Consider the following 23,156-nt stretch of genomic DNA (forward strand, 5'->3'; position numbering starts at 1 on the left):
ATGCAGTTAAAGTTTGGCATGCTGGCTGACAGTGCTTAACAATTGTTCATATCATTTAACAGAACTTTTTGCTGTTTTTCTCCCAGTTACCTTCCAAGAAAAGTAGATCCAGTTATAGAAAGAGCTCTTTGTTCTGCTGTACCCTGGTAGTTTTGGGATGAGCCAGTTTTGGATTAGAGGTAGGGAGAATTGAATTCCTTTGCCCACTCCTCCCCTCTCACTAGCCTCCTTTATTTTGCTGGTTTTTATACCATTTATCACATACTGTTGTGGGTTGAACTATATCCCCTGAAAGGATGTATTGAAATCTATGTTAGTTTGCTAGGGCTACCATAAAAAATACCTCAGACAGGGTGAATTAAACAATAGAAATTTATTTCTTCACAGTTCTGGAGGCTAAAAATCAAAGATTAAGGTGTGGGCAGGGTTGATTTCTTCTGATGACTCTCTCCTTGGCTTGTAGATGGCCATTGTCTCCCCCCGTCTTCACATGGTCTTTCCTCTCTGTGTGCCTGTGTCCTCATCACCTCTTCTTATGAGGATACCAGTCCTATTGGGTCAGGGTCCACTCCAGCTTCCTCATTTAACCTTAATTACCTCTGTGAGAGATCAAATTGCCAACATCCGTTGGATCATTGAAAAAGCAAGAGAGTTCCAGAAAAACATCTATTTCTGCTTTATTGACTGTGCCAAAGCCTTTGATTGTGGATCACAACAAACTGTGGAAAATTCTGAAAGAGATGGGAATACCAGACCACCTTATCTACCTCCTGAGAAATCTGTATGCAGGTCAAGAAGCAACAGTTAGAACTGGACATGGAACAACAGACTGGTTCCAAATTGGGAAAGGAGTACATCAGGGCTGTATATTGCCACCCTGCTTATTTAACTTATATGCAGAGTACATCATGAGGAACACTGGGCTGGATGAAGCACAAGCTGGAATCAAGATTGCTGGGAGAAATATCAATAACCTCAGATATGCAGATGACACCACCCTTATGGCAGAAAGTGAAGAAGAATTAAAGAGCCTCTTGATGAAAGTAAAAGAGGAGAGTGAAAAAGTTGGCTTAAAACTCAAAATTCAGAAAACTAAGATCATGGCATCCAGTCCCATCACTTCATGGCAAATAGATTGGGAAACAATGAAAACAGTGAGAGATTTTATTTTCTTGGTCTCCAAAATCACTGCTGATGGTGACTGACTGTAGCCATGAAATTAAAAGATGCTTGCTCCTTGGAAGAAAAGCTATGACCAACCTAGACAGCACATTAAAAAGCAGAGACATTACTTTGCTGACAAAGGTCCGTCCAGTCAAAGCTACGGTTTTTCCAGTAGTCATGTATGAATGTGAGAGTTGGACTATAAAGAAAGCTGAGTGCCTAAGAATTGATGCTTTTGACCTGTGGTGCTGGAGAAGACTCTTGAGAGTCCCCTGGACTGCAAAGAGATCCAACCAGTCTATCCTAAAGGAAATCAGTCCTGAATATTCATTGGAAGGACTGATGCTGAAGCTGAAATTCTAATACTTTGGCCACCTGATGTGAAGAACTGACTCATTGGAAAAGTCCCTGATGCTGAGAAAGATTGAAGGCAGGAGGAGAAGGGGAGGACAGAGGATGAGATGGTTGGATGGCATCACCGACTCGATGGATGTGAATCTGAGCAAGCTCTGGGAGTTGATGATGGACAGGGAAGCCTGGCCTGCTGCAGTCCATGGGGTCTCAGAGTCGGACACGACTGAGTGTTTGAACTGAACTGAAGGCCCTGTCTCCAAAGCTAGTCACATTCTGAGGTCCTGGGGGTTAAGAGTTCAATGTATGAATTTTGGGGGCAACACAATTTGCCCCACAACAAAGTCCTCAGCTCTGGTACCTATGAATATGACCTTATTTGAAAATAAGACCTTTGTGAACATAATCAAACTGAGATTGCACCGGATTAGGGAAGGTCCTAAATCAAATGCCTGGTGTCCCTATTAAGAGAGAGAGATACAGAGACACAGAGGAAATACACAGGGAAAGGAGACCACATGAAGATGGAGGCAGAGCCTGTAGTTATGCTGCCATGATGAAAAGAACGCCACGGACTGCTGGCCACTACTGAAAGAAGAAACAAGGAGGGATCCTTGCTGACATCTAGCCTCCAGAACAGTGAAAGAATAAGTTTCTGTTACTTTAAGCTACTCAGTTTGTGCCAATAATACATCACCTGACATTATCTGTTTGTTAATTGTCTTCTGTATCCTCCACTAGAATGTAAGTTCCATTAGGGCAGGGGCTTGCCTCTCTCGGTCACTGTTGTTTTGCCAGCATAATGGATATTTAATGAATCAATGGATGGATGAGGGCAGTTTTGGAGGGTGGGGATGAGGAACAGTGGTGGGAGAAGGAGAAAGGGAAGGAAGGCATTGAAAAAGACATGTGATAACGAGTTCCAAATATCCTGAGTGGACTTCTGGTGGAGCTGGTAAAAGGGCTGAATCCTGTCCAGTTTGATGTGGCAAGAAATAGGGACCAAATATGGAAATTGGGCCAGAAGAGCACTGTGAGCTTAAATTCCCAGTGAGTAGAAATTGAGGTGATTGCATTGACCTTTCATGGGTCATGGAAATAGCAGGGCCCAAGTTGCTTGCACCCAGATCCCCAAGAGCAAGAGGGCAAATGACATGCAGTTTATAGTCCAGGTATGTAGTTTCCTAGATTCATCTCCCGTGTCCCCCACATTGCCCATGGCATTGAACTTTTTATCAATTTCTTCTGAGTTTGGGGAAATTTTATCAAACTCATTCTAATTCTCTAGTTTAGTTTTCTGCAGTAGACTGTTTAGGTCCAGTATATTTTTCATCTGAAAGCAATGTTTCCTGACCTGAGGGTGGTTCTGTTTTTAGAAATAAAATGTCATTTCGAATTTTATTCTAAATCCAAATGACAGATTTTTATATTGTTCTCCTTTATGTTTTAAAAGAAGTCCCTTAAAACTTTTTTTTCCCTGAATCCTTAGAAGGTCTTTATAAGTTGAACTTCTAACTTACTCTCTCCATTCAGTAAGTTTTTTCTATTTATTCTTCCTGATATTTATGCTTAACCATTACTGGGATTGATATGTCAGAGGCTGTGTGGATCTCAGTTTAAATAGCTTAATACAAGATACAAGGAAAAGTTTATATATGTTTGTTGTTTTGCTTTGATAAATAGAGGTTTAAACTGGAAGGTTTAGACTCTCTTGACTGGAAGGAACAGAAAGAGTGTTTTGTAAAGGAGATGGACATGGGGCAGGAAAATGAACTGCTGGGCTCAGTGTTTTCTCCTTCATGTTTATTGCAGCAAATGGTGAGTCCTGCCCCACTTCTTCCAAAATCATGCTTGTCCTTGTTTATAGTCTCCCAGGGCAATGCCCTTGCTTTTCTTAACCCCTTTGTCTCACCAAGTTGAGCATAACTGGCAGTGATGTCCACTGGTCTCTCCCTGCCCCATATATATTTGCATATATACTCCTATAAAATATCTGAGTTTTTTCTTTCTCATTTGGCCCACTGCCTGTCTGTTTCTACTTAGAGCTACTATAGCCATGAGAGCTTCTATGAAATTCCATCTATTATTTCTCAAGAGTTGACCCATTAGATAATCCTTTCTTTAATTGAATCCATCTACACAATATCCCACCCTTCTATGTTTCCTAGGATTGCTAAGAATGTTTCCATATTATCTATTTCTTTGCTTATTATAGTGGAAATTTGGGAGAGAGGAAGTTAATTGCTTGGGGTCAAGTCAGAATTGGGGAAATGATATGGCAGGTGGAAACTTTTACAGAGAAGATGTGCATTAGAGGGCAGAAGGGGCACATGTGATCTTGGGTTAGAAAGTTCTGGGATTAAATCCCAGGTAGGCCTCTTCCTGGCTATGTAACCTTGACTATTTGACCTCTCAGTGTCAAACTCTCATTCTTACATCTCCATGCTCTTCAGGAATAGAAAGCATTTGTATGGTGAAAAGGAGGAGGGAAGGCTTAGAATGTTGAAAACAAAGGCACAGACATTGGAAAGAGGCCGACCTGTAGGGATAAAAACAAAGTGGGGTGTTGTCCATGTTGTGGTTGCCTATCCTGCAGTCATTCCTCCTTCTTCCCGGCTGGAAGAGTTCAATTTTTTCTACCCTCCCTTATACATGGTGGCCCCTCTCCTCCTGCCAAGTTTGGGCATGCACACATGATACAGTAGCCAAGGAGTCACGAGGGGACACTGTGGGGACTTCTGGGAAAGATCTTCTAATTGTTGAGAAGAGAACAGGAGGCAGAATTGCCTTCTCTTCTTGCACTGGACAGTGTTGCATAGAATGGCTTGAGCACAGGAGGGTGATCCTGAGAATGAGCTCCTTGCTGATGAGGGGCTGATGGGCCTGGGAGGTTAGGGAGCAGAGGAAGAAACCAGGGTACTTGATGATGCTGTGAAGACACTGAGTTAATCAACCCTACGAATTCTGCCACATTAGACTTCTTTAATTAATAAAGCCAGTGGAACTGTGTGGATTTTCTTTTTAAAAAATTTGCAACCCAAAGCATGCAAAATGATCCAGGAGAGACAAATGTATGTTTGAGTGGACTGGGAAGCAAATGTGGTTCAGTTAGAAGGAGGAATGCCATTAAGAGCTTTGAAAACCAGAAAAAAGTGTTGAAGCTTGGTGTGGTAGATTACAGGAGGCTACAGAAAATGTTTGAACAAGCAGATCTTGATGAATGTAGTGTTTTAGATAAGAATCATTTGAGAATATGATGGCTAAAGTAATGAATGAAAGAGTCTGAATTTAAGAAGACCAGCTAAAAAATTTGGCAGTGGTCCGGGCATGAAAAAATAGATACTGGACCAGAGTCTTGTTATTAGTGGAAATCACTGTGTACTTTTGGTATAAGTTTTCCTTCTTTTCTCTTGTCTCCTGTAAGGCTTGCTGGAGGAGAGCTTCCTGTTAGTGAGACAGGATGTACATCATTTGGACAAAGTTTTCCATATAAAAGATGCTGTCAAGGAGCAGGTTGCTGGCTTATCAAGAAGAGAGACGAATGCCCGGGGAAGTGGGAGATGGAAGATCTAAGAATGAGATATGAACAGCACCATCCCTGCCTGTACTCTCCCTCCCTTTTCCAGGGGCTTCAACTCACTGCAGTGGCAAAACCAAAGGAGAAACTGCTGCCCCGTGATGACAGGTGGGGACATCCAGCAGCACCTGACATCTGCCTCTGAGCTTGAGAAGCCTCTCAGGTGGGAAAATCTCTCCTGCTATAGAGTTTGGATCCCTTCACATGTCCTTACCTGTGTGATATTCCTTTATGAAGAAAACTTGTTTCTATTTAATTCTTAGCTCAGTATGGAAACCTGTAAAAGAGAGTCATACATAGAGAATAGACTTATTATTATTGTTATTGCAAGACACACAGCGAGGTTTATTTCCAGCTAGCTGGGGTCCAAGTGTCTGCCCGATGCAGCGGGTTTCAACAGGGACCCTGAGCACTCAGAGCCAAGGGGTTATATAGCATTTTCAAATCATGATATTTCTAAATCCTAACTCACAGGAATTTTTTCATTACACACACACACAGCTGTGCCTATCTCTCTCCTGGGGTCTTAAGGAGATAAGTTTATCAGACTTGTTTACCTAATTTGCAGTGTCGAAACTGCCCACATTCTTGGTGTTTAAGATTAACTTGCCTTCCTGGTACTTAAGATTAACTTGTCTCCCAGGTTTTATCTAGTTCTTCTTCCCTCAAGTCACGTACTCAGTAAAAATGGTTTTTCCGGCCTCTAAGATGGCCGTTCTTAGGCCTTCAGATAGAGTAGCTATGGTTCAGACATCCTGGGAAATAGATATTTCCCAGATATCCTGAAAAATGATATTATGGGTGTGATTTCAGATTAGACGCTGTGACCTAATGTAGAACTTAATGCTCCTGTAATGCATTTTTGCTTCTGTACTTTGCTTGCTGCTTGTAAAACCAAAGTTACTCCATTTTAAGATAAGGTTGTTTTTAAGTAAAGATTCCTAAAATTGTTTTTGAGTAAGGATGTATAATGATCCCTGGATCAAACTCTACCCACGGAGGAAGATTCCTCCATTTGAACAACAGAAAAGGGGGGAATGTAAGAATGGGTTAGCATGAGAATAGACTTATGGACACAGGGGTGGAGGAAAGAGAGGGTGGAACAAATTGAGAGAGTAGCATTGAAATGGAGACACTACCACGTGTAAAATAGGTAGCCAGTGGGAATTCGCTATGTGATTCAGGAAACTTAACCTGGGGCTCTGTGACAACCTAGAGGGGTGGGGTGGGATGAGGTGGGAGGTGGGAAGGAGGATCAAGAGGGAGGGGACATATTGTACCTATGGCTGATTCATGTTGATGTATGGCAAAAGCCAACACAATGTTGTAAAGCAATTATCCTTCAATTAAAAATAAATAAATTAAAAAGAGTTATATATTTAGGTCCTGTGTAAAACTAATCTGATATTTGAACATTTGGATTTAAGATAAAATATTGTTTCCATTATAAAAATATTTACCAACAGTTTAAACTGTAACTTTTTACTGTAAACAGTGACTTTTTCTGATGTACATTAAAATATAATTAACTTTTCAGTAGGCTTTACTAGCAACATGTCTATTTTGTAGAGTAAATTTCAACTGCAAAGAAAGTTATTTTCATGCTCGATAAAGATGCATTGTTCTAAATAATGATTGCAGTGGAAAATTACAAGACACACATGGCTTTTACCCAGCAGGGAGTTGTATTTTGAGGCTCAATAAATTTAAGCTAATCTTATTTTTAAAAAATAGCACAGTTTCTTCTTTACACATAATTGTATCAGTTAGGGATTGCATTTTGGCAGAAAAATCCAAGAAAAACTGACAAACAGTGTTTTAAAAAATTAGTGGGATTATTTGTCTACTGCTTCAGAAGTCTGGGAGAAAGCAGCTTGAGGATGCCATGAAGGAATAAAATTCTTCTCTTCGTGCTGTACCATCATAACCAGTGGCTGCTTCACTTTGCGCACTGAGGGAGATCCAGACAAGAGGAAGAGGGAAAGGAGCGCCAGTTGACTTGGACTTGTGTTTGATTGGACAGAACTGAGTCATGTGGCCACCTCTATATGTGAGGGAGTCTGAAAAGGTGAGCTTTCAGCACTCCTGACTTTATAGTAAAAGGAGACAAGAGAGGGTTGGAATGATGTCAGATTGGACAAATTTACAGTATCTGCTTCAGTCATGTTAGTTACTTTGAGAGATAAAAGAATGTCAAATAAGAACAACTCCAATTTCACATCTCGCTGTTTGGTTAGGTTTTGACACAATATACTTAAAGTGCACTTATATGGTGTATTACTCTGAACTCTTGAGAGTCCCTTATACTGCAAGGAGATCCAACCAGTCCATTCTAAAGGAGATCAATCCTGGGTGTTCATTGGAGGGACTGATGCTAAAGCTGAAACTGCAATACTTTGGCCAACTCATGTGACGAGTTGACTCACTGGAAAAGACTCTGATGCTGGGAAAGGTTGGGGGCGGGAGGAGAAGGGGACGACCGAGAATGAGATGGCTGGATGGCATCACCGACTCTGTGGACATGAGTTTGAGTGTACTCCAAGAGTTGGTGATGGACAGGGAGGCCTGGTGTGCTGTGATTCATGGGGTCGCGGAGAGTCGGACACGACTGAGCGACTGAACTGAACTGAACTCTGGAGTTGGTCAATAAAACAGAACCTTTCTAGATAATTAAGAAATAAAGTGGTTAAACATAGAAATAAGAGCTTAAGTGAATATTGAGAAACTGAGAACAAAGCTGCAGCCTCCAGGAAAGCCAAGGAAGCAGACCTTGGAGACCTCAACTGGAAACACCAAGTGAGCTATTCTCAAAAGCTTTTTAGGTAATGGATGTGATCCTCAGAGTCTCTGAGCCCCCACCCCCCACCTGTTGTGTCCTGTACAATAGGCACACACAAAGTTGAGGCTCAAAAACAGCTTCTTGCTTCCTTGTTTGATGTATATTAAATGAATAGGAATAGTTTGACTGTTGAAACCTGTGTACCAGTGTTGAGATCCCCATTTGAGTCCAGACATGCCCAGTAGGTGGATGAGGGTTCAGTCGGCAAAAGAGAAACCACCTCAGTTACTTCAAATAGAGGAAAAGCAGTATGAGGAATTGGCTACACAGGAGGTTGAAGAGCTGAGAAGTCAAATAGGGGATTGTGAGGCAACACGGAAATTAACAATATGAGGAAGCTACTCCTACTCCTTGGCTAAAGGGCAGTAGGAATTGGGAGTGTTAGTGGAGCACAGAAGCTGAGGAGCTCTGGCAGGAGCTAGTGGGTAGGGACTTTCCACTGGAGCTGGAGCCATAGAAACAGAGTTACTGCCTTGCAGCAAAGAAAGAGTTAAGGAGATCCCTGACTTCTCCCCTTCTCCTACCCTCCGGTCTTCTGACTGACCCTCCTGTTGGAAGGAATGAGCCAAGAACCAGTTGGCTGCAGAGATCAGCCTACAGGGGACAGCTGGTCTGTAATATGGCACACAGCTGGGCAAGAACAAGGCATGGATCTGGGGGTAAATAAAGATCACTGGCATAGAGTGTGGGTGTGTTGCTTGAGGATGGAGAAACATCTCAAAGGGGTCTCTATGAACTGGTGCTTCAGTATCCCTTTATATTTTGCAGAATCCTGGGGACCTATTCTTTACCATCTGAGCCACCAGGGAAGACCAAAAAGGGTCTGTGGCCTCCCCGTCAGGGGAATCAAACCCCTGTCTCCCGCGTGACAGGCGGGGATACTCACCACTATATTAAGTGTGGCAGCTGTGATGGACCGCACAAAAGCGTGGCCAAGAGGAGTGACCCTATGCCCAAGAGTGCCAGGCTGTGATGGCACAGGAGGGGCTGAGAGGAACAAACCCACGCCTGAGGTCAGGGGCGGCGGCCGTTCAAGTTCAAGAGGGGCGACTTCGTCCAAGGTAAGGAGCAGCGGCTGCACTTTGCTGGAGCAGCCATGAACAGATACCCCAAGTCCAAGATAAGAGAAACCCAAGTAAGACGGTAGGTGTTGTGAGAGGGCATCAGAGGGCAGACACACTGAAACCATAATCACAGAAAACTAGCCAATCTAATCACACGGACCACAGCCTTGTCTAACTCAATGAAACTAAGCAGTGCTGCGTGGGCCAGCTCAAGATGGACGGGGTCATGGTGGAGAGGTCTGAAAGAATGTGGTCCACTGGAGAAGGGAATGGCAAACCATTTCAGCATTCTTGCCTCGAGAACCCCATATGAAAAGGCAAAATGATAGGATACTGAAAAATGAACTCCCCAGGTCGGTAGGTGCCCAGTATGCTACTGGAGATCAGTGGAAAAATAACTCTAGAAAGAATGAAGGGATGGAGCCAAAGCAAAAACAATACCCAGTTGTGGATGTGACTGGTGATAGAAGCAAGGTCTGATGCTGCAAAGATCAATATTGCATAGGAACCTGGAATGTTAGGTCCATGAATCAAGGCAAATTGGAAGTGGTCAAACAGGAGATGGCAAGAGTGAACGTAGACATTCTAGGAATCAGTGAACTAAAATGGACTGGAATGGGTGAATTTAACTCGGATGACCAGTATATCTACTACTGTGGGCAGGAATCCCTTAGAAGAAATGGAGTAGCCATCATAGTTAACAAAAGAGTCCGAAATGCAGTACTTGGATGCAATCTCAAAAACGACAGAATGATGTCTGTTCATTTCCAAGGCAAACCATTCAATATCATGGTAATCCAAGCCTGTGCCCCAACCAGTAATGCTGAAGAAGCTGAAGTTGAAATGTTATATGAAGACCTATAAGATCTTTTAGAACTAACACCCAAAAAAGATGTCCTTTTCGTTATAGGGGACATATATAAAAGTAGGAAGTCAGGAAACACCTGGAGTAACAGGCAAATTTGGCCTTGGAGTACAGAATGAAGCAGGGCAAAGGCTAATAGAGTTTTGCCAAGAGAACGCACTGGTCATAGCAAACACCCTCTTCCAACAACACAAGAGAAGACTCTACACATGGACATCACCAGATGGTCAACACTGAAATCAAATTGATTATATTCTTTGCAGCCAAAGATGGAAAAACTATACAGTCAGCAAAAACAAGACCGGGAGCTGGCTGTGGCTCAGATCATGAACTCCTTATTGCCAAATTCAGACTTAAATTGAAGAAAGTAGGGAAAACCATGAGACCGTTCAGGTATGACCTAAATCAACTCCCTTATGATTATACAGTGGAAGTGAGAAATAGATTTAAGAGACTAGATCTGATAGAGTGCCTGATGAACAATGGACAGAGGTTTGTGACATTGTACAGGAGACAGGAATCAAGACCATCCCCAGGAAAAAGAAATGCAAAACGCAAGAATGGCTCTCTGAGGAGGCCTTACAAATAGCTGTGAAAAGAAGAGAAGCGAAAAGCAAAGGAGAAAAGGAAAGATATACCATTTGAATGCAGAGTTCCAAAGGATAGCAAGGAGAGATAAGAAAGCCTTCCTCAGCGATCAATGCAAAGAAATAGAGGAAAACAACAGAATGGGAAAGACTAGAGATCTCTTCAAGAAAATTAGAGATACCAAGGAAACATTTCATGCAAAGATGGGCTCAATAAAGGACAGAAATGGTATGGACCTGACAGAAGCAGAAGATATTAAGAAGAGGTGGCAAGAATACACAGAAGAACTCTACAAAAAAGATCTTCATGACTCAGATAATCATGATTGTGTGATCACTCACCTATACCCAGACATGCTGGAATGTGAAGTCAAGTGGGCCTTAGGAAGCATCACTAGAAACAAAGCTAGTGGAGGTGATGGAATTCCAGTTGAGCTATTTCAAATCCTGAAAGATGATGCTGTGAAAGTGCTGCACTCAATATGCCAGCAAATTTGGAAAAGTCGGCAGTGGCCACAGGACTGGAAAAGGTCAGTTTTCATTCTAATCCCAAAGAAAGGCAATGCCAAAGAATGCTCAAACTACCGCACAATTGCACTCATCTCACACACTAGGAAAGCCATGCTCAAAATTCTCCAAGCTTCAGCAATACTTGAACCATGAACTTCCAGATGTTCAAGTTGGTTTTCAAAAAGGCAGAGGAACCAGAGATCAAATTGCCAACATCTGCTGGATCATGAAAAAAGCAAGGAGAGTTCCAGAAAAACATCTGCTTTATTGACTATGCCAAAGTCTTTGACTGTGTGAATTACACTAAACTGTGGAAAATTCTTCAAGATATGGGAATACCAGACCACTTGACCTGCCTCTTGAGAAACCCATATGCTGGTCAGGAAACAACAGTTAGAACTGGGCATAGAAAAACAGACTGGTTCCAAATAGGAAAAGGAGTATGTCAAGGCTGTATATTGTCACCCTGCTTATTTAACTTATATGCAGAGTACATCATGAGAAACGCTGGGCTGGAAGAAGCACAAGCTGGAATCAAGATTGCTGGGAGAAATATCAATAACCTCAAATATGCAGATGACACCACCCTTATGGCAGAAAGTGAAGAAGAACTGAAGAGCCTCTTGATGAAAGTGAAAGAGGAGAGTGAAAATGTTCACTTAAAGCTTAACATTCAGAAAACAAAGATCATGGCATCTGGTCCCGTCACTTAATGGGAAATAGATGGGGAAACAGTGGCAGACTTTATTTTTTGGGCTCCAAAATCACTGCAGATGCTGATTGCAGCCATAAAATTAAAAGACGCTTACTCCTTGGAAGGAAAGTTATGACCAACCTAGATAGCATATTAAAAAGCAGAGACATTACTTGGCCAACAAAGGTCCGTCTAGTCAAAGCTATGGTTTTTCCAGTGTTCATATATGGATGTGAGAGTTGGACTGTGAAGAAAGCTGATCGCTGAAGAATTGATGCTTTTGAACTGTGGTGCTGGAGAAGACTCTTGAGAGTCCCTTGTACCGCCAGGAGATCCAACCAGTCCATCCTAAAGGAGATCAATCCTGGGTGTTCATTGGAAGGACTGATGCTGAATCTGAAACTCCAATACTTTGGCCACCTCATGCGAAAAGTTGACTCATTGGAAAAGACCCTGATGCTGGGAGGGATTGGGGACAGGAATAGACAGGGACGACAGAGAATGAGATGGCTGGATGGCATCACCGACCTGATGGACATGTGTTTGGGTAAACTCCGGGAGTTGGTGATGAACAGGGAGGCCTGGCGTGGTGCGATTCATGGGGTCACAGATTCAGACACAACTGAGCGACTGAACCTAACTGAACTGAACTGGGGACCTAAGCTCTGATCCATGTCCTGACAGCTCTGTGGGTCCGCTGTCCCGCCATCCAGTCTATTTTCATTTTGCCCTTGTGGTAGCTTAAAGCACTTAGGCTCAGATATAGTCAGTGCTCAGCCTGGAAAATCCCATGGAGAGAGGAGCCTGGTAGGCTGCTGTCCATGCGCTTGCGAAGAGTCAGACACGACTGAGCGACTTCACTTTCACTTTTCACTTTGATGCATTGGAGAAGGAAATGGCAACCCACTCCAGCATTCTTGCCTGGAGAATCCCAGGGATGGGGTAGCCTGGTGAGCTGCTGTCTATGGGGTCGCACAGAGTTGGACACGACTGAAGCAACCTAGCAGCAGCAGGATTACAGTTGTTCCAAGTTTTGTGGTTTAGTTTGAATTCCTTATAAATTAGAAGAAAAGTGGGTTAATTTGTAGAGATGAAGAGGGATTTAGGATTTAGAGACGGTCACTATTTCAACTTTCCTTTAAAAATTGCCAGGGTTGATTTTAAAATTTTAATATTGTTTAGGGAATGGATACTTAGTTTGTTATTTGATATACTAAAGTATTTATTATAAACTCCTATTGTCCTAAGTTTATTAATACTTTGGCGACCTGATGCAAAGGGTCGATTCATTGGAAAAGACCCTGATTCTGGGAAAGATTGAGGGCAGAAGGAGAAGGGGGTGCCAGAGGGTGAGATGGTTGAATGGCATCACTGACTTAATGGACATGAATTTGAGCAAACTCCAGGAGGTAGTGGAGGACAGGGAATCCTGGTGTGCTGCAGTCCATCGTGTCACAAAGAGTTGGACACAGCTTAGCGACTGAACAACAGAAGTTTAGGTAGGAATTTAGAGGCTAGCGCTCTGTACCCAGGAAAATTGCTCTCTATGGTCATGCAAAGAACTTTATGATGTTTTTCATCATTTAACATGTGTAACTGGCAAAGTGATTTTATTGATTATCTTCATGCTAGGTTATCTAAAGCATCAATATCTGATTTTCCTGGTGAGAATTATGTTCAGCTTGTCTTTGGGACATGGATGGAATGTGAATTGGAATGCTGAGCCTTGTTGGTAAGTAAATTTCATTTACAACATGTTGTAAACCTGCGTTAAAGATGGCCAACTCATATAAATGGCCGATAGTCCATTGTGTGTTGTGCTGAGTGAGCTAAGTCAGACAGAAAAAGACAAATACTATATGATCTCACTTACATGTAGAATTTAGAAAAGCCAAATTTGTAACAACAGAGAGTAGAATGGTGGTTACCAGGGGCTGAGGGGCTGGGGAGAGGGTGGGTAGGGGAGTTGGGCACATGTTGTTTAAGGGTGAAAACTTGCAACTATAGATAAGTCCTGGAGATCTAATGCACAACATAGTGATTATAGACAATACTATATTATAAACTTCAAAGTTGCTAAGAGACTAGATCTTAATCATTCTAACCACACACACACAAAAATGCCAATTATGTGGTGTGAGAGAGGTGTGAGCTAATGCTATGGTGGTAATCACCATGTTGTACACCTTAAACTCACACAATGTTGTATGTCAATTGTATCTCCAAAAAGAAATGGCCTATAGTTGACGTCAGTGCTGTATCCAGATCCCTCCCACCAAAAACCTTTTAAACATTTAACTACCAAAACAGCACCTGAGACTCATTCTCTGTGGTATGCTCCCACTTTTGCCCCTCACATGATGAGAGATAGAGGAACCTGGGAATTTATGTTCCCCTGGGGTGGCTCTTGCCTGATGGGTGATAGACTTGTGAATCTCCAGCCCCTTTTTCTCTCTGGTTTGGGCAACTCTGAGGAGGAACTTAAATTCCAGAGGCCCTCTGAAGTTTCAGAGACCACCTGCTTGCATGGCTTTGAAATTCTGATTACCGTGTGAAGAATTAGCATAGGACTTAGCATCTCAAAACAACAAAAATATTTTAACATGCAGTTTCTGAGTGTCAGAGATCTGGGAGTGGCTTAACTGGGTCATTCTAGCTCAGGATCTCTCATAAAATTGGAGTTAATGGTCATCTGAAGCTGGGGAATCTGCTTTCCTGCTCACTCATATGGCTATTGGCTGGAGAAGTCAATTTCTGGCCATATAGACCTTTATACAGGGCTGCCTGAATGTCTTTAGGACATGGCAGCTTCATTTTTCCAGTGCTGGTGAGACAGAGAGAATGTGCCCAAGACAAAAATCAGCAGTCTTTTATAACTTAATTGTGGAAATGACATACCATAATTTCTGTCGTGTTCCATTGCAGAGGCCAACTCCGGTACACTGTGGGAGAGAACTACACAATGGTGTGAATAGCAGTAGGAGGGAACCATTGGGGGCCATCTTTTCTTTTTAACATTTATCTATTTATTTGACTGCGCCAGGTCTTAGTTACAGTACACAGGATTTTTAGGTCTTCATTGGAGAAGGAAACGGTAACCCACTCCAGTATTCTTGTCTGGAGAATCCCATGGACGGAGAAGCCTGGTAGGCTACAGTCCACAGGGTCGCAAAGAGTTGGACACGACTGAGCGGCGGAACGGAACGGATTGTAGCATGCAGTCTCTTTAGTTGTGGCATGTGGAATTGTTAGCTGTGGCATATGGGACCTAGTTCCCTGACCAGGGATTGAAGCCAGGCCTCCTGCATTGGGAATGTGGAGTCTTAGCCACTGGACCACCAGGGAAGTCCCCACCGAGGGCCATCTTGAGAGGTGACTCTTAACAGTTTCTCTTTCTTCTCTGTTCTTTGCTCCCTCTTCTCCTTGACTGGTTTCCCATGGCAGGACTTCCTTAATAAATTACTTGTACACTGATTCTTTTCTTCAGATCTGCTTCTGGGGAGTCTGGCCTAAATTCATGCGATTTCTTTGTCTAAAACAAGGATCGTTCTCTGCGCCAAATCCAGCTTATGACTTGTTTTTTACGGCTTGCAAGCTATTAATAAGGATAGTTTTTATGCTTTTACATTACTGAAAAAAAAGAAGGGAAAATAATTTTTATAATTATATATAAAGTTTCCTAACATTTGAAAATTATATGGAACTCAACATTCATAAATGAGTTTTATTAGAGTGTGTTTTTGTGTATTGCCTATGACTGCTTTCACACAAGAACAGAGTTCAGTGGCTGTGACAGTTGCTACATGGTCTGCAAGGCCTGCATTATTTACTTCCTGACCCTTTACAGGAAAAGTTTGTTGACTGCTGGTATAAAGTGAACCAACTCTGTGTGGTTATGTTCTGAGCATTTTCAAAGCTTTGACACCCCTGATCTACTTGCCCATCAGTCTATAAGTTGTTTCAGTGTCCTTAAATTTTACTCAGTATCTTTTTGTCACTCCAGGAAGGAATAAAAATGAATTATTTTGAATTTTCCTGCACTATTCTTCTTTCAACAGTGGGGGGCTGACAGAAGAAATAAAGTTCTTGCTTGGTCCCATAAGGTGTGTCAGTTGTCAAAACTCTAAGCAACTATGGCTTGATTCTCAGAAGAGGAAACTTTTAAAATTGTATTAAGAATTTCAAATAACGTAGAGAACAACCTTTCAAATATCCTTGATGCTTTAACACCCAACCATTTCATGTCCCAAAATGTACTTACAGAAGCAAGTAGAGTTGATTATCATTGATCTTGCGGGATTTTAGTGATGATAAGATGCAATTTTATAATGAAGTTTTTCTTTCCATAGCAGGATTATATAAAGGGGTAAATTAGCGAGCTGAAAAATGTTTTATAGTTTAAATAAAATGTTCCTTTTCATTCATTCTCTCATCTTCACCCAGGCCTCTGAGGCAGGCGAGGTAGATTCAATTCCTGTTTTACTGATGAGGAAATGGATAAAATGATAGATTCAAAGTTAGCTAATTACATAGTGGTGAAGCTGGAGCGAGAATCCAGTCCTCTTGACTTCTAATCCACTGTTCTTTCCGCTAAACCACTTGACTATTTACTGTGTGCTGAGCATTGTATGAGGCACAGTGGGAACTTACAGTGAAATAGTACTTACAATAGTACTTATATTTAAATGCCACTTTAAACTCCCCCCTCCCACAAACATTTATTTTCTCCACTGAAATTAGTATATATTAGATTACTCTTGTTCATGCTGTCTTGTTTAGTAGCTGTCAAGTGAATTTCTATACAGTTGAATTTTACATTATAATCGATGTAACACAGTTGGTATCTAGAAGAAAAACCTTTTATCTATTAACTCCTCCTTTATTGGTTCTATGTTCCCTGAGAAATAGAGCTAAAGCAAGAAACACTTTGTAATTTTAGGCTTTGACTAATAACTCTATATGCAAAGATATTTTATACATTTTTAAAGTTAAAATGGGGAAATGGTTTCTTGGTTTGATAGGTCTTGTGGGTTTAAAAGGAAGAGAAATGGCGGTTTTAAGTGATACTGGGAGAAGAATGTTTCATGTGAGAGCCTCCTGGATGAAGCTGGCCTTATTTACCTGACTGGAAAATAGGGAAAACAATTTAAAGGTTTTATCTCTATAATTTATCTTAATGTTTGGAAAACATGCAGAGTGTTGTTTCTGATTATAAAGTTAGTATATGCTCCTTATAACAATAATAGAAACTGCAGAAGGTTGTTCAAGATTAATGCATGACCCACTGGAGGGTCTTTACTCTAAAGTATCATTTTATTCTTGATTTTTTGGTCATTTCCTGTGGCATGTGAGATCTTTGTTCTCTGATGAGGATTGAATCCATTCCCTTTGCAGTGGGAGCTTGGTGTCTTAACCACTAAACTACCTGGGAAGTCCCTAAAATAACACTTTAGTGTATTTCCTTTCAGGTAATTTTTCCTCCTGGGCTATACTGTACACACTTGGGTGAGTCTTTCAGGTTTGTGGCCTAGATTTTAGCACACAGATTCAGCTTGGATACCGAGAATAAAACTTATAAATCTCTTATACAAGTGGTTCAGTTCTTGTCTAACTGGAAATACTTCTTCACTGAAGACAGCCTCACATCATGTGTCAGTATTTTATGCTTACGAATCATCAGGTTTCTTCTCATTAGGGTTATGAGTTCTGTAGGATGACTAGAGAGGTAATTTTTCCCTAGTTCCCCAGGAACAGGAATACTTTTGACTGACAGCCCTGAAAAGAGAATAAAGCCAGTCTTAAATTTGTCTTTAATCCTGCTCACATACTCTTTTGATGCATTTTGAACATCTTTTATTTTCATAATGAGTCATTTAAAAGAGAGATTAGCATTGACTTTTCCAGAGTGAATGGCAAATCCTTTCCTTTGTAGTGGCTTCCTTTTTTAACTGCTAATTTTCTTTTATGGTCTCCTATAAATATTCAGTGTGTTGAAGTTTTCATTTTTTGAGTAGAAAATCTAAGTGAATCTTGTGGGACGTGCATACCTATCTTTAGTATAGTCTTTGTATGGTCTGGTGACCAAGTTCTGATATTCTTGAATAGTAAACTTTTTGAGGGCTGTGTCTTTTAATATGGCTATATCTCTCACTTTATGTAAGTGATTATCAAGAGATTTTTCTCCTCTCAATTACCACCCCTTTTTGAACTTTCATAGAGTAAGTCTATCTCTCCTGTTGTGAGTATCTTTGAAGATCAGTTCATCAATAGCATGGCAAGGATTCTACTGCAATGCACAAAGAATGTGGTGGTAAAGTTTGAAAAACTTAGGGCAATAATTATGGATAATTACATATGAGAGAAGAACTCAGATATGTCCTTAGGCCTTTGAGGTATAGATGGAAGGTCTCCAGTAGATTCTGTTATACCCCTATAAGGCTTAGTGTCAGCATGACTTACAAGTGTCATTTTCTTTGGCTAGCATTTCCTCCTCTCTTGCTAGTGGTCCTTACATAGTTCCCACGACCGGGAAAGAAATATCAAAAGACAAATGTTTGAATTCACATACTAATTTAGTGAAGCTAGATAAAGACTGAAATGAATGTTTGGTTGATGTTAGTCTTTTGGGGTTGCCAAGCCATCTGCCTCATTCAGCAATGGTCTCATTATTTTTCAAGCTTATTCTGCATTTTGTTGATAGATTTATTTAGTGGATTTTTCAGTTGCTGTTTGCCAGTCTTGCTCCTTCTTTCAGAAAGCACCCAGTGCAATAAGAAATGATCTGTGATGGTCTTCCTGCATTCTACTATGTCAGTAGGAATGGGGTGGAGTCAGTTGGAAAGCTGAGATAATATTTTAGATGGAGCCATCTTTCAAGGAAGAGAGTTGACAGTTTGGTCTGAGCCATAAGCTTTGCAAAGGTCATTCTATTGAATGTGTGTGAGTTATTGTAATCACTGATGAGGCCAATTCTATGGAGTAGGTTGCTAACATCTAAGTGATATGTTAACTTTTTCAGTCCTGGGTCCTCTTATAGCTTAGAGGTTAATATCTTAGCTCCTCACGAGTATTTAACTCGGTGCTGGTTTCAAGAATCAGAACAATTATATTCATCATCTGTGGAGTTCTTTCAAATATATCTTTATTGACATTTGTGTATAGTACATTTATTTTCAAAAAAGTATTAAGACAAATAACATGGGGTAAAACTGAAAGCTAGGATAATTACAAGAGCAAGGTGATATCCCCAAAGCTAACAAGTAGTTAGAATAATTAAATTTAGTTAAAAGAGGGTAATTGCAAATTATGTAGTTAGTGGCATAAATTTTGAGGTGAGGAGTCTGTGTCAAGCATTTCATAAACTTATTTCCAAAAAGGATATTTTAATAGAAATTGTTAAAATAGATTTAATGACCTCATTAAAACCTTTTTTGTAAGGTAGACATAGGCTGTCCTAAAGTGGCTGATGGCTTCCAGAGGGAGGAAGAGTTGTGCCTTCCTTCATTTCTTCTTCCTGGAGGGAGTCAGACAGGAAGTTACTTCTCCCTTTGCTAAAGGAAGTTTAAAATGGTAGAGAGTTCCCCACTTTCTCCACTGTCTTCCCTCTGGACAGTTTAGGGAGGCAAAGTTAATTGAAAATGGAAAAGCACATTTCCTAGTTATTTTCTTTGAGTGCTATATTATTCTGACTTTCCAGTTTTCCCCTCAAAATCAAGGTATTTCTAGAGAATGTTAAGTTTCTCCATCATCTACTTCTTGTGAGGTGTTAGGGAGGGAGAAATGATTTTGGATTGAGAGGCTCTTTGGGGGAAAGATAGCCACTGATGGGTCCTACAGACTGGGGCTTTAGAGAGTCATAGATCATTATGAGGGCAGAATGGGAAGCAGATGAAAAAGGATGGCTTTTTATGAGGGCATGATGGGAGTCGGAGATAGAAGGAAAGGCGATTTAGAAAGAAGGAAGGAAAGGCTCCAAGAAGAGTCTATCTATTTTGTACTTTGCCTCAGGCCTTGGAGGTGGGTCAGAGCTGCAGTTATTCTTGTGTGATATTGAGAATCTGCTCAGTACAGCCCTTTGAATACTGCCAGAGAGCCCGTATCTTCAGGCCACAAGGCAAATTAGCTATGTGGTCGCTGCATGGAACAGCTCAGAAAATTGGCTCAAACTCAGCCACCTGTCCAATGGAATATCCAGGGAATAGCTTCTGGCAGTCTTTAAATGGGAAGAACACCGTAAATTGTAAGAGTGTCAGCAATCCATGTGCGACCCCTTCCTTTCAATTTGGGAGCCCCAGATGACCTGCTTAGGGCACTGTCATACTGAAGCATCAGTCTAACAACTCAACGCCTGATGGATGAAAAACATGAGGGTTTTGACAGAGAAAGAGCACCCTCAATACCACATGCTTCTGCTGCTGTTTAGTTGCTAAGTCTAGTCCAACTCTTTGTGACCCTGTGGACTGTCGCCTTCCAGGCTTCTCTGTCCATGGTATTCTCCAGGCAGTAATACTGGAGTGGGTAGCCATTCCCTTTTCCAGGGGATTTTCCTGACCCAGGGATCAAACCTGTGTGTCCTGCATCTCCTGCATCAGCAGCCAGATTCTTTACCACTGAGACACCTCAGAAGCCCTCAATACCATCTGCATCCTCCCAAGAAGCACCCTGGACACAGCTCCCACTGAGAGTTGAGTGGGGCAGCTACATGACCTAGGATTTGTTGGGTGGCAACACCAGTGCCATGTCAAATATATAGTTGGTGAACTTATAAGCACAACTTAAGCATAACTGCTTAAGGCCATGCTTGGCTTGCTCCCACTTTGTAGCTCTCTTTCTCATGTTGGCAGAGTTGTTTTTACTCCCATTGCAGCTGGAAACATACATAGAGATGAAACATTTTCTGAGTTTAAGGGAAGGATAAAGTCTGTCCTTTTGGGGATTGTGGGGGAAAAAATCAAAGTAAAACAGGTGTCATATGTCCTAATTGTGTCCTAAGAACTAAAATTAAACTGTATTCATCTTCAAGTGACCCAGTTTTCCATGTAATTGTGTTTCAATTCTGGGACTGTATATAAATACACACACATACATACCTACTTATAACCCCTTGTTATAAGTCAGGACAGAAATATGTTACATACAGAGTAAAAGACAAGTTTTAAAAAAGTGGAGAATCTCAGACTGTTTTTTGCTTCTTGTCTGTATTATATTCAGATATTTATTCATAGTTCTATACCTTAAGATGGCAGAGTGAAGAAGGAAGCCCTACCTGAAGGCTGTACTCTTTTTTTCTTTTTAGAACAAATCTCTAAAATCTTTAGCTCTTTAACTGAAGAAATCAGAAATAAAAATTTAGTCATACACTTACTCCTTTCAAGCATCTTGGTCAAAGTTTTTATAGGCAACTGAGGTGCTTGTGCCTAACTAAGGATATTGAATGTCTCCCACTGGGTAAAGTTCAATTTAGCTGAATGAGAAACAGGTCTTAGCCCAAAGACTGAAGAAAATTCCATTCTTGAGAAAATAAAAATTATTCTGTGTGAAAGTCTGGTTTCTAGAGAACATGGACGGAGGTTTCAAAAGTTAGATTCCTAGACTTTTACATATCAGGGATTTTAGAAGGTGTCAGTCTACATACCTTTAGCAAATAGCATGGTCCTTGCAATGCTTAGTTTGCTCTCTTCATTCCGCTCTTTCTAGGATCAATTCGTGGTCCCTCTGTGCCCTGACCTGAGTTGTAGAGGCTGACCACCATCACTTACCCTCTCTTTCCAATTAGCCTGTTGAGTTTAGCTAATGGAAAATACCAGAAGGAAATTGAGGAGGGGAGGAAAGAATTGATGTTTCCACATTTTGTGATGTGGTTTTTGGCTTTGGCTCATTCTTTCCCTCCTTTACAGCCTCCTATCTCACTGGGTCCCTGTTACACCCTCACCTTTTCCTCTTACATCTTCAGGACTAAAGGAGGAAATAGCTTTCTATTATTGCTAATGTCTGGGTATTTCAACACTCCTTATTGATTCTCTTCAGTCTCCCAGAATTTCAGAAGTCTCTTGAGCTACCTGATTTGACTTTTTTCCTGCTGAGACTTTGACAGAAATGTGAAGTAATTCATTTAAGATCATGTCATGAATTAGTGGCAGATTTCGTGAATCTCTACCTAGGTCTCCTGATTTTGCTGTCTAGTGCTCAGTGCAGCATCCGTGCCTGTTTGATCTCTTTCAGGAAGCTTTTGGAGGAAAGGTTTTGCCAATTGAGCAGACATGTGAAGTCGCTCAGTCGTGTCCGACTCTTTATGACCCCATGGACCGTAGCCCACCAGGATCCTCTGCCCATGGGATTTTCCAGGCATGAATACTGGAGTGGGTTGCCATTTCCTTCTCCAGGGGATCTTCCCGACCCAGGGATCGAACCTGGGTCTCCCGCATGGTAGGCAGATGCTTTACCGTCTGAGCTACCAGGGAAGCCCAATGCAGACATGAATGCATTTTTATTTGGATAGGCAGGGCTAGTGCTTCTGTCCATGGTACTAGGGTCTTGCAAAGAGTGATGTACTCTTCGGAGTCCTGTCTGCTGCTTCTCCAGATTGCATTTTAACTCTCGCATGGAAGTAAAAGGAGAGAATGTAGCATAAGCAAATGTTGAAACAGGAAAATGTATCAGTAATCAAGATGAGAGACTGAGTAGTTTACCAATGAAGAGGAATTCTTTGAGTTCTTTTTTCTACCTAGATTTGTAAAGCAAATATACGCCAATAAAAATTAATTAAAAATTAAAAAATTGGGACCCTTTCTCAACTCTGTTCTATTCATAAAAATTCCAGGTAGCTGGCAGAGCAAATCTGCTGGTGTTTTTCAGAATTTCTTGGCTAATCTTGGAATTTAGTTTTTCCATAAAATATTATGACTAGCTCATCAACCTACATGAAAAACTATTGAAATTCTGATGGAGTTACACTAAGTCTATGGATTAGAGAAAATTGCCACCATTATGACTCTATCCTGAACAGGTGTATGTATCCTTCTATTTGTCTTCCTTAATATATTAGTGTAATTTTATTATTGTCCCTGTTTATTACTGACCAATGTTTCATTCTATGTATGTACCACAATGTGTTTACCCATTCCACGTCTCCCAGTGGAGGAAAATTTTGATTCTTTCCAGGTTGGGATATTGTGAACAAAACTACCATAAACAGTCATGAACAGCTTTTTACGAGAACATAAATTTTCATTTCATCTAGGAGTGAAATTGGTAGGTCATTTGGTAAATGTATATCTAACTTTATAGGAAACTGCCAAACTCTTTTCCAAAATGGCTGTACCATTTTGCATCCCCACAATTCTGTAACTTTTATTGATAAACAGCAGCAGACATTAGAACCAGACAAATATTTTCTCAAAATACAGTTTAAACATAAATGATTTGACAAAAGAGGCTCTATATTTTCTTTATTTACAGTGCTTGGCAAGTACTGAAGTGAATTTTCTGAACTTCTTAACTTTACTT

General features: G+C 41.1%; 1 non-coding gene across 1 annotated transcript; it reads right to left on the reverse strand.

Moving 5' to 3' along the window:
* Window positions 1-22,039: 22,039 nt before the first annotated feature.
* Window positions 22,040-22,111, reverse strand: TRNAG-ACC (transfer RNA glycine (anticodon ACC)). The gene has a single exon. It is a non-coding gene; the product is annotated as a tRNA-Gly (tRNA).
* Window positions 22,112-23,156: the final 1,045 nt, after the last annotated feature.

This window comes from Moschus berezovskii, chromosome Y (assembly GCF_049115385.1).
Source record: "Moschus berezovskii isolate FMDL1 chromosome Y, NW_MosBer_1.0, whole genome shotgun sequence".
Classification (NCBI taxonomy): Eukaryota; Metazoa; Chordata; class Mammalia; order Artiodactyla; family Moschidae; genus Moschus; species Moschus berezovskii.